The 13,961-nt window shown below is 41.5% G+C and overlaps 1 protein-coding gene across 2 annotated transcripts in view; it reads left to right on the plus strand.

The window, feature by feature from the left end:
- The first annotated feature begins 3,699 nt into the window (after nt 1-3,699).
- syt2b (synaptotagmin IIb) overlaps nt 3,700-13,961 on the plus strand; it is a 29,039-nt gene continuing 18,777 nt past the window's right edge. The window contains exon 1 of one of the 2 annotated variants that reach the window (XM_085777045.1): nt 3,700-4,249. The gene's annotated coding sequence lies outside the window, so the exon portion shown is untranslated. The remainder of the gene's footprint in view (nt 4,250-13,961) is intronic. The other variant, XM_085777043.1, reaches the window with a different exon arrangement.

Raw genomic sequence — 13,961 nt, forward strand, 5'->3', positions numbered from 1 at the left:
GGATTAACGCTTGAGAGATTTGGAAAGATACTCATATAATGTCCATTTGATACACATTTGAATCCTTTAGCTAGACACACTTTAGCTCTCCATGCCTTTTTGAGCCACTTGCACAATTTGCATAGTGCAGCTTTAACCCGTGGGCTAGGAGCCATAATGGGTCTCAGGCCTACTTCTGGTTGGTCCCTGGATGCTGACATGCTGCAATAGGGTCATGGAGCAAGAGACTTCCTGTCTAATTTAGGTCTTGCACTGAAGAGGTGTCAAACCTCCGATGAAAACCAATTTAAAAATCACTGCTGAATAATGTAAGTGCAGATATGAAATAAGAAATGTACCCCATACGATTATATCCTACAGTAATTTGTGAAATCATGTAACTGAGTATACCCTGCTGTAGTCAGTCTGGTGACAAAGTGTTTTGGTAGGAGTTCTCTGACTGTGTATTTGGATTAATTATTCATGGTGGGTAGATGGTTGTGACTGTCCAATATCAGAACTACATCTGAACCAACATGTCAAATCTGCAGCAGCAGCTATAATAAAAAGGCTATATATAAATTGCCAGTTAAGTGTAACAGTGAGTGTAGAAGTGATGAACCTGGAGCCACAATGAAAATAACACCTATACTGTAGGCTACCTGATTTACTAAATCCATTGCCATTACATTTTTTTTGGGCGGGCCACGTTATATTAGTGAAGACCTGGCGTTTCCAACTGATCTCAATTTCTCCTGTCAGTGAAATCATTATATGGACTGGTCCTGAATTTTATTGTCTTATGAGGAGACACCTGAAAACTAATTATGATTCCATTTGGCTGAGCTGTGTGTGTTAGTAGAGAACATGCTACAAGGTAGCCTAAGGTAAACAACACTTGCACACATTTGCTACTTGACCAAGTTAACTTTATTTGTTACAGCATGCTTTGTATGTTAGGTTTATTTTTTGACTACAGTAGGCTATGTTAACAGTTTTCATGCTTGTTATTAGTGCTAATGTGACCATAAACTCTTTAAACTTTTGGTGTTTATAGTTTGTTCAAATAGTTTTCATGACACTAGGCCATGCTAATGTTTTAGTCTACTGTAAATTAAACTAGTTCACGCTGCATTCCACCCCCACAAAATGTATTTAATTGTAGTAGAACTACCTGCTTTGTATCTTAACTCTTTAATCTTATATCATCTTTATAGTTAGTCTATATTTTCCATGCTGCTTACCAGCGCTTTAGCTGTGAACTGTCACTTAAGCTATCGTTAGTTCATTGTTTAGTTTTTTGTTTAGTTTTTGTTTCAAATACCACAACCTGCTTTTTATTGTTAAACTTCAATCTGATGTCATTCTTGTTAGTCTTTAATGTTTTGGTCTTTAGCTGTGAGTTACGCTAGCTCACAACTACAACTCTTAGGTTTTCCAATACACAAACTGAGACACATCGATACCCAGATGGTAAATGTTGACGCTGGTGAAAATTTGTTCAGCTTTATCATTATGTTTAAATGAATTATTGCTATGGCTGATAGTAGCCTAACTAACATGGGCTACTTGGCTGACACGCACATCAAGGCCATTAAAATTTGAGTCAAAAGCTACAGTATCATTTTCTTGTCATAATCCTTATCTCATAATGTTACATTTCACTCCTGTGTGTTACTGTGTACAGCTTTTGCTTGTGTTGCGGAGATAAAAACCTACATCGTGTAATGCTATTAGCCCACATAGATTGCATTCAATTTTAAACATACTGACATAAAATAAATCTGGGACTACAGACAGAAATGTTACAACCACCCCCAGCCTCTATTGTTGTAGTTTTGTCTTTTTTCATGGTTCCATTCTTCATTTTATGCTTGAGGCTCATTAGATCCCTAATTCACCTTTATGAGACCAGACCTCCACACCCGCTTCAGGCACATTTTCCACTTCTAATCCCCATGCTGAATTACCTCTGCGCCTCTGTTTCATCTGTTATGATTTATTGCTCTGAAGTCCAGCACAAGGCAATCACAAAATATCCTCTGGCTGAATAATTGGATCCTTTCAAAAACTTTTCTCTCTGTGACTCCTCCCCTGAGGGGGAACGGAGGCAAATAAGCAGAGCAATATGGAAAGTTCATAAAAAGGCAGGGCGCTTTAGTGATGCAGCATCTCTGACTCATCTGGTGGTGTTGCTTTAATCGTTGGTAATGCACTGAGCACTGGCTGGTTGCTGCTATGTCAAGGGTAACGCCAAAGGCAATGAAATGGTGCGTCCTCCTTGAAGAGAGCCCGGCTGCTCTTTGCTGCAGAGGTTTTGGCATTGTTCCCAGAAGATTTAATAAACGTAATGGTAAAACTGGCACTTGCACCACTGTCCTGTCACTGCTTTTCATTAACAAATGTTGCACTGCTAAATCAGTTGGATAGACTGTCGGAACACACTTTTTCATAAGCCCCAGACTGAGGCAGTTAAGGTGGCATGAGGTGGTGAGACTGCACAGTTTTACTTATCTATATTGTACATGTAGGTTCTCATGTTTGTTTACCAGTTGTGTGCTGCTATAAAGAGTGTTTTAGATTATATACTGTGAGATGTATTTAGCCACACATCTTGACTGAGGAAATATAGAAAAATCATTCATGCTTTGCTTTAGTACTGTACACTACATGCAGCTTCACAGTAGCTGAATTAAACTGTGATTCTCAGAACCAGTGTGTGTTGCATGGATTTCCCTGGAGAGCGCTGCAGTGGCAGGGTGATGCAGCTCTCTCCAGCTGTCCACCACACACAGTCAGGTAGTCCATTGATTTCAGATGGCAGATGAGACTTCATTAAGTCAATTCAATTAAAACTGAGGCACTGAATTGTCTTGTGGATTGAGGATTATTAAAAACGACAGTAGAATCCACCGAATACTCTCACGTGTATGTTTAACTTCTGAATCTGAACACATTCTTCTCTATCATCATCATCTGATGTAAACAATCCTCAACACCGCCTTGGAACGTCTCAAACATCAAGTTGTTGTGCGACTAGTTTGTCTGTGGGTAGTCTCACGCTTACATGAAATGGTTTGGACGTCCAATCACAACATTTGAGCGTGACTCCTGCCTGACTTTTACACTTTTTGTTTAATTAGGCGACTCTGTGATCTAGGTCTCCTTGACGAGGCAGCAGCAGTGATCTGTGTCTCTCCTGCAGCTCATCCCGCCCTCTGCTCTGTTAAATTATTCAGCAGCTACATGTTAACAGCCTATAAACAAGGACGAGAGGAGCTAGTTGCCTTTTCATGTTGCAGCTGCTGAGTCTGCTGGAGACTCACATCCACCGCTGCTGAGGCTGAGGGGGGAAAAAACACAACTTCCCATCTGTGTTCTGCCTGCCTCCATACTGCAGCAAAACCAGCCCAAGCAGACCGGTAACACCCCCCCCCCCCCCCACACTCATCCACCCTTCTCGCTTTCTTGCCTCCTCCTCCCTTCCCTTCCTCCTCCCCCTCCCTCTATCCTCCCTGGTCCTCACACCTCACTGCACACAGGTTCCTGCAGAGTTCCTGCAGCAGGGAGGCACAGGACCTCAAATCAAGTGCTGTTAGAGCCACTGCAGACTGCTGGTTACCATCTTCACCTCTCTTTTAGCCAATCATCGATTCCTCATGCTTTTACACTTCTTCCCTCTCTCCCTCTTGCTCCTGCGTCTATTTCTCAAAGCTCAGCACTCCCTGTCTGCCTGTACTGGGGCGGGGGGGGGTGATAGAGCAAGAAAGAAAAGAGGAGGAGCATGGTTGTTAGTGCGCCACAGAAAATCTCTCCCCCCTCCCCTACCCAATTGATGACAAGGAGGGTTTTTATTGAGTTGCTCCTCAGCCAATGAGAGAACAGTGCCGGGAAATACAGCAGTGGAACTGCACCGGCTCTGCTGCTTGTGCTGATTTCAGTGTGTTAGAACAATGTTAATCTCTGTGAGTGTATTTCCTCATCTCCGTCTGATCTGAGTGCACCTCAGCTGCACCTTGAGCCCAGAACAGTCTTAATTGTTAGTGTCAGGGGACTTCTTGGACAGAAACACACAGCCCCCCCCCCCACCCCCCAGGTGAAACTGGGACTTGTCAGCACTGGGGATTTTTTCTCTTGCAATGTCTTCTGAGAGTGGGATGCACCAAAGTGCAGATTGTTAAGATTTTTTTTTTTCTCTCTGTCAAGAATATATCTGACCCTGTTCTCTGCTTCCACTCCTTGTTTAGGACGCAGCACATCTCTCTTCAAGGTAAGCTGCATTTTTCTTCTCTATTCTGTCCAGAACAGCATCATCAGTTACTGAGGCTTTACTGCGTGCAAGGTTGTCACAGAGGCACCTAGCCTCATTACACACATCCTGCCTGGATGTGGAAAAAAAGCTCTGCAGAGAGAGAAAGAGAGAATAAATGGCTCAGGGGTAATTAGAGCAGACAGTGTTAGCGTTTTGCCAGTCGCCTCTCATTTTAATGCAGAGTCTTACAATAACAGCAAATCTGCCAGAGTGGAACTTTTACAGTCCTCATGCCTGATGCGTAGCATCATGTAGTGCTGCAGTATAATGTTACATAATAAAACAAACGTGTGTGTGTGTGTGTGTGTGTGTGTGTGTGTGTGTGTGTGTGTTTGTGAGTGAGTGAAGGCAGAACTTGAGTTGGGCATTTCTAGCACCGCAGAAAAACAACTAAAACACTTTCAATAGTTGATTAGAATCTGGATATGTAGACAATTAAAAGTGAGGTTTTAGATTTCTGCTACACAGCAGTGACAATTTTACTAAACAAAAAAAAGGAAGAAATGAAAGTTGTTTTACGTCAGCAAATACCAGATTTACATTTTTTCTTACACCTCACTTGCATTTCTTTACAGTTTTTTTTTTTCACCGAGAGTCAGTCTCTAAATGGATAATGAGAGTTGGCTCACTCTCACACAGTAAAAGCTCTGGGGGAGTGCACGCAAAGTCAAATGTGCTGAGCCAGCAGGAGTGTAGGGCCCACGTAGAAGAGTAAGAGTCTGCAGCGCTCAGATGAATCCGTGTTGAATCATCAGCAGTTAACTGGTGTGTTTCTGCAGTGTTTAGTAGACAAATACATCCCTCAGTCACTGTGATGTAACATAGTTGACCAGAGCTGTGACTGATGTGCACTGAAATTTTGCGCATTACGGCCTCTGATGGATGCTGATGATTACACTGTAAAACAGACCACAGCTTCAACCTCTTTGCCTTCTCTTGTTGTTCAAGTGGCACATTATCCTTATTTGCCCCCACAGGCATCGCCCATGGATGTTTCCTATTGATAGAGAAGTATTTTATTTTGAATGATAGATTTGGATGATTGACATGTGTTGGTGCTTTGTGTTCCTGGGCTGATTGTGATGCAGTGGTTTGATCAGATCAGGTGATGCAGTGGTTTCTTTAGTCCCTGGGGGTGTTATGAGTACATGACTGGGATACTCTATGTGTGTGTGTGCGTGTGTGTATCTGTGTGTGTGCCAAATGAGGACTTCCTCTTGGCATCAGCAGAGGTGAATCAAGGGCTGTGTTAGCTGCAATGTGCCACACACACATACTCCCGCTGACACACACAGCTTCTGTCCTATAATGTGTGTACTTGCTTTGGTGCATTCTGCGCTGCATTAGAAAATGTACAGTTAGGAAAAGTAGCATAACCTCACATAGCAAATAGTACAGCACACTGACCATATCAATACAATTAGAGAGGGGGCTCAGGCTCACTCTACAGTTAAATTGATGGTTTGTTAAGACAGGCATGATTTACTGTAGTTGCTGATGTGACTCATTAAAAGAGGTCAGACAAAAGAAGAGTGTGTGGCAGAATAACAGGACAGTAAAAATGACAAGAAAGGATGCAGAAGTCAGGTGAACTGTCAGACACAATGACTAAAAACATTTTGCAGCCGCTTTCCTGCTGAATATGCATTTAGCTGCACACTGAGAGGATTAGTCATACAGTTTTGCAGCCTGTGCTTGGAGTCTGGTGATTAAAACAGAATTACATCTCACAGATAAGATTATATTACTGGGTGTCCCCTTATGAAACAGTTTTCTGGCTTTCTTGACAGACATATGCAAGCACATGGCTTTTTTTATTTTTAAAATTTTTTGCTACGCCATTAGTGTGCCTGTAGGTTTGTTGTCAGTTGACCAGTTAACCTTGGTCCAAACTATCCTGCAAGAAGGATTTACATGAATTTTGGAGGCGTTCATTGTGAATCCCTGATTCCTCCTCCTATAGTGTTACCAGCTGTTCAAAGTTGGCACTCATCCAGTAAAAATATCAAAATTCATTCATCATTCACATGATGTACTGTATCATCACGGACCTGACTTTTCCTGTAGTGTCACACGAGGTTCATATTGTCTTTAGTGAAATTTATGCGCAACGATTTGATGGTTTGCTGTGGATTCTGGTGCAGACATTAATGCCCCCCTCAGGACAAGGTGTAATAACTTGCAGATCCCCCAAAGTCTCACAATACAATTTCTCATCAGCCTTTGTGCTAATGCTATGCTGATTAGCAAACAATGACACACTGACTAGCTAAAATCAATGTTTCTGCAAACAATGCCTTCTGACATGTTTTTTCTAATATTGTGCACTTGTTTTTTTTCTACATTTTTAAACTGTTGAACCAAGCGAGTATTTCCTGCTGAGGAACTGTTAACATGTTAACAACGGCATTTTCCCAATGGACCACCAAATTTACAGTGGCTTCAGAAATTATTCAGACCCCCTCAATTACTGAACACTTGAATTGTCAGTTGATAAAATTGTTACTTTTCCCCATGAATCTGAACTTTACCTGGGAAATAAAATAAAATTAAACGACAAACTGAATTCAGATCCTTTACTGTGCTGCAGGTTGTGGTCAGATCTGCCATGTTGCTTTGAGATGGGCCTGAAGTACATGTGGTAAATTGATTAGACTGGACATAATTCAATAAAGGTATGCAGCTATGTTTATATGGTCCGACTCCTCACAATTCACACAACACATCAGGCAGCATCATGATGTGTGGGTGCCTCTCAGTGGCAAAGAAAATGAATGTACAGTAGGCAAAATGATAGAGGTCACGAGACCTGAGAATGCAAACATGACGGTCCACCTTTACCATGACGATAGCAAACGGCCAGGACAATGCTGTTGTGGCTTTGGACATGTGTCTGTCCTGAGTGGCACTGGCCCTGCTAAAGATTTAACCCCTGTAGAACATCCGTGGAGAGAGTTGAAGATGGTCACAGAGGCTTCCCATCCAATCTGACTGGATTTGCCCAGAAGAATAGGATAAGCTCCATAAATCCAGGTGTGCAAAGACTCATTGCTGCCAAATGGGATTCTAAAAAGAAGTGAACTGGACGTCTGAATGCTTTTGTAACGGCTAGATTTCACTTTTTTATTTTGAAAATGGCAGTTTTATCCATTTCAAATCAATTTTTCAACTGACAAAATGAATGGCCATGACTACTTTCTGAGGCCAAACAGGCTCACAGAGATGTCTGTATGTTATTAGGGGCCAGGCAGCCTAAGCTACTGTGGCCATTCTTCTTTTTCGTTGTCTTCTTCATTGTCATCTTCTTCTTCTTCTTCTGCTGCTGAGGAAATCATAATTTCCATGCCTGAAAACTCTCCAAACTTTGCACAAAGTCCCATGCCAGGTTTGCTCAGCTGTAAAAACATGTCAGTAGTCTGTTTTGCTCAATTTTGTTTCTGATTTTCAGACTGTCCTGTTTTTGATTTTTGAAAAAGTGAGAAATGCAAGAAAATGTTTGAGTACAATACTTTAGCAAATTCTTGCTTAATAGCATATCAATGTTTTGGACTCATGGTAGATGTAGTTTGGCAAATAGTAGATTTAAAATTTAAAAAACTGTTTTTTTGAAAACAGTCTAACTAATGCAAAATTTACACTGCAATGCCAATGTTCTTGTTGTCTTGTCGCCCCAACCATTGCTGCGAATCATCTTTAATCCTATTCTTTCTCCTGCAGTCAAATGAATTTTCTTCTGTTGTCAGCACAGTAACATCTGAGCCTATAGTATATCTCCTGGCCTTCTGAGCTTTTACTAAAAGCAGTAGATGAATATCAGTAATGTGTCAGTAGTTGTCAGAAGGCCTTGCTTCAGCCACAGCTCCACCTGAGGAGAGGTGTGTAGCCCCGAGCACTTGTGATGCTTGATGGTTCATGAAATGGGATTCTGTTCTGCAGCCTATAACCCTGACCTCACAAAACTGAGATCCTCTTTCACAGGCTGTCGGGTGCATCAGTGTACACTGATGATGTTTTTCATTTATTCTCTTCATACAGTGCTGCGTGTGCCTGGATCATTACTAGTAGTGCTCCAGTAGGTATGCATGGTGGTGATGTCATTTCACAAAATGCCATTTGATGATGTTCTTGTCCTGAGAGACAGTTTGACAGCTAACGCAGACATGCCATGTCAAGTGAAATGTTCTGTAGCGTCAGAGAGCTTCCCTGAAAGTGAAAGTTGCTGAACCGATGCCTTTGCTGGTGCTGCAGTGCGTTTTCTATCAGTTGAAAGTGAGAAACAGCACATTGTTTCTCTGCCTGAGAATACAGTGGGATGGTGTTGATCTAAGGCTTGACCTCCATAGAAAAAAGAAGTGTATCGATATGTAACCCTGGCACTGAAGCTCTGCCCCTTTTTTTGTCTAATTTGGATTCAGATGCAAACAGCCACCCACTTGTGAGGGTAGTTCTGCTCCAGGTTATTCAGTTATTAGCATAGGCCTACTGTAGACTGTAAAAAGAATGGACGTAGCACCCGTGACTTCACCCATTGGTTTGGGGGAGTCTGTTTTGTGCCGCTACTACGGGGGTTTGAACTGCGCCATGTTGGATTCTACTTGCCATATTTGGAGTGGTGCGGCCGTTAGCCGGCCGAGAGCCCACCCACTGGCCTCGAAGCAGCGGTCTCCGGACCTGTCATTCAACGTTTCCGCGCCCTAATTGGCCCGAATTTAAAATCTAATAATAGTAAAACGGTAGAGTTTAAAAAAAATTCACCCCCCTCAGAGTGTGTGCGGGGGTAGAAACTATCGGTTGAGACCAAAAAAATAAAATGTACCAGGCTGTAAATATGTTTTTTTAAGCTGTAAAGTCGGCTATTTTAACATGGGGCTCAATTGGAGTTGTTCCCTTCTGGAGCCAGCCCCCAGAGGAAGCCGAGGGGATTGCAGTTTTTTGAACGCGGAAGTGAGCTTCACTTCTCAGACCGACAACTGCCCCCTTGGTTATTAGTCATTCTTGGTGGGAGTTGTTGGTTGTCAGTAATCAGTATCATAAAGACTATAACATCTCGACCTTGTCAATACGACTTTGAAATAACTTCTCTTGTGCTTTGATGCTATGAAAAATCGACTTGAAGAACACAATAAACAAGCCATCAAATGTCAGTGAGCTAATGTCTAGAAAAAAGATAAACTAGACAAATAAAAAATGATGTTGATGATAAATCATTGGTGGTAAACAACAAAGAAGGGGTAGAAAAGTTAAATCCAGGATACAGAGTGGTACAACCAAGGGGATGTTAAAAGAGAAAATAATGTTGCTTTGCTTGAAGTGCTCCTTTTATTCAGCTGTTCACTACCTGAAAAGATACTGGCATCAGCTTTGCACGTTGGTTTGTCTCTTGCTTTATTTACTTGCCTCACTGAAGACCATGCACATGAGTCCAGTGACTGTTTCAGGCCGACCTCTGCATCCCATGTGGAGAAAGATCAATACCTTTCAGCAGATCAATTTTGAGTGCTTCAGGGGTGAATTAATATTTTTAAGTACTAGACTGAGCAGCACCAATCAGTAGCTCAGTTAGTGGTGTGTATGTGTGCGTACGTGGGTGCATGCACGTGCGTGTATGTGAGGATGCGCATGTGCCAGTGTCTACTGTACCATTACTGCTGAGTGATTGTCTACATGCTGTAATATTGTAAAAGTTGAAATTAAGCACCAGCAGTAGGTTTCAAATAGAGTTTCTATTCAAAGTATCTGTTGTCATCTATTATTATGTGACAATAAATGTGATACATGAGTTGATGGTTGAAGTGGTGGAGTGATTTCAGTGAGTTGATTGGTAGTTCAGCTTAGAGATCAGCCCTCCTGAAATGCAATGGAAGTATTATAAAATGATAATAGTTAAGTACAAGTACTGGCGCTGAATATACAGCAGAATGCTGAATGCTGAAATGTGCATTAAGACTCCTTGAAGCTTTCATCGGCATATAGAGCCATTTTACTACTAACCTCTTTGAACAGTGTATATATACTGCCATCTACTGTTACTTGTGAGTCCTTCACTCTCAGCTGACTGGAATCTGAGGCTTGATGACACAAGTTTTAAAACCATGTCATGTCAATCTATTTTTAAAGTACCAACACAATTCTCTATCAATACTTATAACAGAAACAATCTCTCTAGGTTTCTTTGTGGGCTGGTGCAGAAAAAACAACAACTGAGGATTTGCTGAGGAGGGACTTCCTTAATGGAACCAGTCTAGGATGAAACCTCTGACAAATCTGCAGGGCCAGAAGGAATAGATGATGCCAGTAGTGACGCATCGGGTTCATTGCTTGTTTTGGACTTTGGTAACTCACCCCAAGTTCTTTGCTTCTGAGTGGAACCAAGTCTCCTTTTGTGTGTTTTAATGAAGCACAGAAAGCTGTAGGAAAATGACTGCTCACTGCTTAATTAGCAAAAGTCTGAGATGAAATCTGATCTGAAATGCTTTCAAGGCCGGAGGAAAAGAAGAGGAAATGTAGGAAGCTAGTGCAAAGGATCAGATAATTACTTACTGAACTTGTGTCCCTTCTGGCTTCTCTTTACTCAGTACTACTCTGTCATGTTGCCCCAGATCTGTGCAGTTGGGCAACACATCCTTCACTAGTGGGGAGATGCGTTCCCTCCCTCCCTCCCCTCTGTCTAAAAGTGGCTCTCTCCCTCCCTTCTGCTCACACCCTAAATGCACCACTATCCAGCACTAGTCACTCAGGCTATTTTCAGCACCAGGAGGGAGGAGAAAGTAGATGTACAGATCTGTATCTTTGTTAGTCATCAAAACAGTCTCAGTCCTGATGGTGTATGCTGTGAATCCATGTTTTTTGCATTAAAGCTGTTTAAGGAAAGGCAGAACCAGGAGTTAGACAGACCCCAATCTCAGAAACAATGAGACGAAAAAAGATTCCTCTGATCACACCTTAAGTTAATCATCAGTAAAAATGACTCCATTCAGAAACTCACCACCACCACAGAGCTGAATTAGCATTTTTGTTTAATTGCTGTGGCTGTAATTGGTTAGAAGTTCATTTTGAACGAAGACAGCTTGTCAAAATGTCTTTTACATTATGAATTATGATCTCTGGTGGATCAAACTTTATTTCATAATTTTACTGTCTCAGTTAAATTCATCACCAAAGGGAAATAGTTGTGGGCGTCATATTTTTCTGCGAAGCAAAGGTATACAGTTGGACTCACGGGGGAAATTTGGAAGAGAGGCATTACGCAGTTAATTACTGTTGTTAGTTTTACCCCTGTGATTAGAATTATTTTTCCATGTCTCTTATGATGTAAGTTGATGGTAATACTGCAGCATGATTGTGTTTACTGCTGATGCCTGATTGACACTGGAGAACATGGTTTTGGCCTCTGAATCATTATTGAAAGTTTTTAAACTTCTATCTACCGGAGAGACGTTTTAGTTGCCTGAGATCGATCAGCTGCTGTAGCTCACCTGACTGGTCTTGACCCTTTGACTCTAAGCTCACACTGCATCTCCTCCCACGCCACTTACTGTTACGTTACTGCAATTACTGACATTTCTTTATGTTCTTCGCATATCATTATTTCCATAGACAGTCCCACATTTCTCAGTGCTGACTGTGCCATCAAATACATATGCAATGTAAAAGTGTAAAAACAAACAAACAAAAAACGGCCACAAATAGTTTAATAAAAAATAGCTTTAATATGTATCCTCTGGATATATGAAGATATACCCATAGTGGAGTACAAATAGTAAAATTTGCAATGTTCATATTATTCGTTATTGATTAGAAAATACCTGTATTTTGGGGCGGTGCGAGGCGCAGTGGTTAAGGCGGCCGCCCCATGTAGAGGCTACAGTCCTCAACGCAGGCGGCCCCGGTTCAAATCCCGCGTTGGGCGGACCTTTCCTGCGTGTCATTCCCCCTCTCTCTGCCTCCCCCTTTCCTGTCTATATCTACTATGTGCTATCAAATAAAGGCAAAAGAAAGCCAAAAAAAAAAAAAGAAAATACCTGTATTTCATGGTGTAACATAGCCATTCATATTAACTATACTGTATATTTGATTTTATATCTAAGTTTATTCAAACAACATACATGTGGACATTCTGTTTGTTGACAAAAAAGAAAATTTTACTAATTCTAAGGTAAAGGTGGTTTATCAACCTATAATAGGATAGATGCTCATGTATTTATATCTACCTATGTCCATGTTCATTTTAGTGAAGAAGTGTATCAGTCAGTGCAAAGACTTGAATCATTTATGGGATTTTAAAAAGACAGCAGAACTCTGTAGCAGCTTTACCGACCTACATAATACTTGTAAGAGGGAAGAGTTCATTGTGGTTTTTATGCCATTAAAAATGATAGAACGTCCTTAAAATAGTTTAGTAAATGCACACATTGGATTTAACGCTGCAATCAGCAGCATTAATGATGCTTGCATTTCATTAGGCTACGATCTTGTTAGGTGCTCAAGGCTCACATTTATGGTTTTCTCAAACAGCCTACTTAAAAACCCTTAATAACCAAGGTACACTCACACATGTACCACCTGGTTTCCATCCTCAAGACTACAAGAGGGCTTATTTCACTTTGCCATCATCAGGCTTGTTGGGCATTAAACCTTCATCATGGAACATGGAGTTTGTTGTGACCCCACTACAGCGCTTCCCAGTTACAACCTGAAAAAAACACCTGTGTAGGTGTACATGGCTCCACCTGTGCTTTTCCTGCAATGACAAATCAGAATAATAATCACATTTTTAAGTTAAAAAAGATCAACATGGACCTTAAAGGGGTCACAGTTGTTAAGCTGTCAGACAAAAGAGTACTAGTAAGATGAAGACCATCCTGGGTGACCCCCAACACCCTCTACACAAAACCCTCACAGGTCAGAGGAGCAGCCGCAGTAAAAGGCTCATCTCCCTGACCTGCAGAACGGAAAGATTTAATAGGTCATTTGTTCCTGCTGCAATCGTGTTATATAACACTTCTTAAAATGTTTTTTGTGTTCATCTTTCTTTCTTTTTTGTGTCATTGTTGTGTGAGCTACTGGACTAATTTGAATTTCCCTGCTAGGGATGAATAAAGTATTCTCTACTCTACTCTACTCTACTCTACTCTACTCTACTCTACTCTCTAGTGACATCCTTCAAATCCTCCTCATATTCAGCTTTAAGATCTTATTTTTATTTGTGTTTAGAGACAATACACCTAAAAACATTCACCCAGTGTTTACAGACAATATACTGTATATACTGGCACAGGAGCTGACACACACACACACACACACACACACACACACACACACACACACACACACACACACACACACACACACACACACACACACACACACACACACACACACACACACACACACACACACATCTTGCTGACCAACTGGTACTTCCAAACACCATATTCACTGCAACACATGTACAGGGCCAATTATGACCATATGGTGCTCTCTGTTTACTGTCCATGCTGCAGTATTGACTGGCCAGAGTATGAGCAGTGCTTGTAGTGCATGTGTGTGTGTGTGTGTAAATATGCGTGCATGTGTGAGCGTGACAGAGGGAGGAACACAGGAGGAGAGGAGTCTGGAGAGAGCAGGATGAGATAAGAAAAAGAAAAGATGAAAGCAACGAGCAGAGGAA

Source organism: Trachurus japonicus, chromosome 5 (genome assembly GCF_045865225.1).
Source record: "Trachurus japonicus isolate A0001 chromosome 5, Traja_1.0".
In the NCBI taxonomy this organism is placed as follows: domain Eukaryota; kingdom Metazoa; phylum Chordata; class Actinopteri; order Carangiformes; family Carangidae; genus Trachurus; species Trachurus japonicus.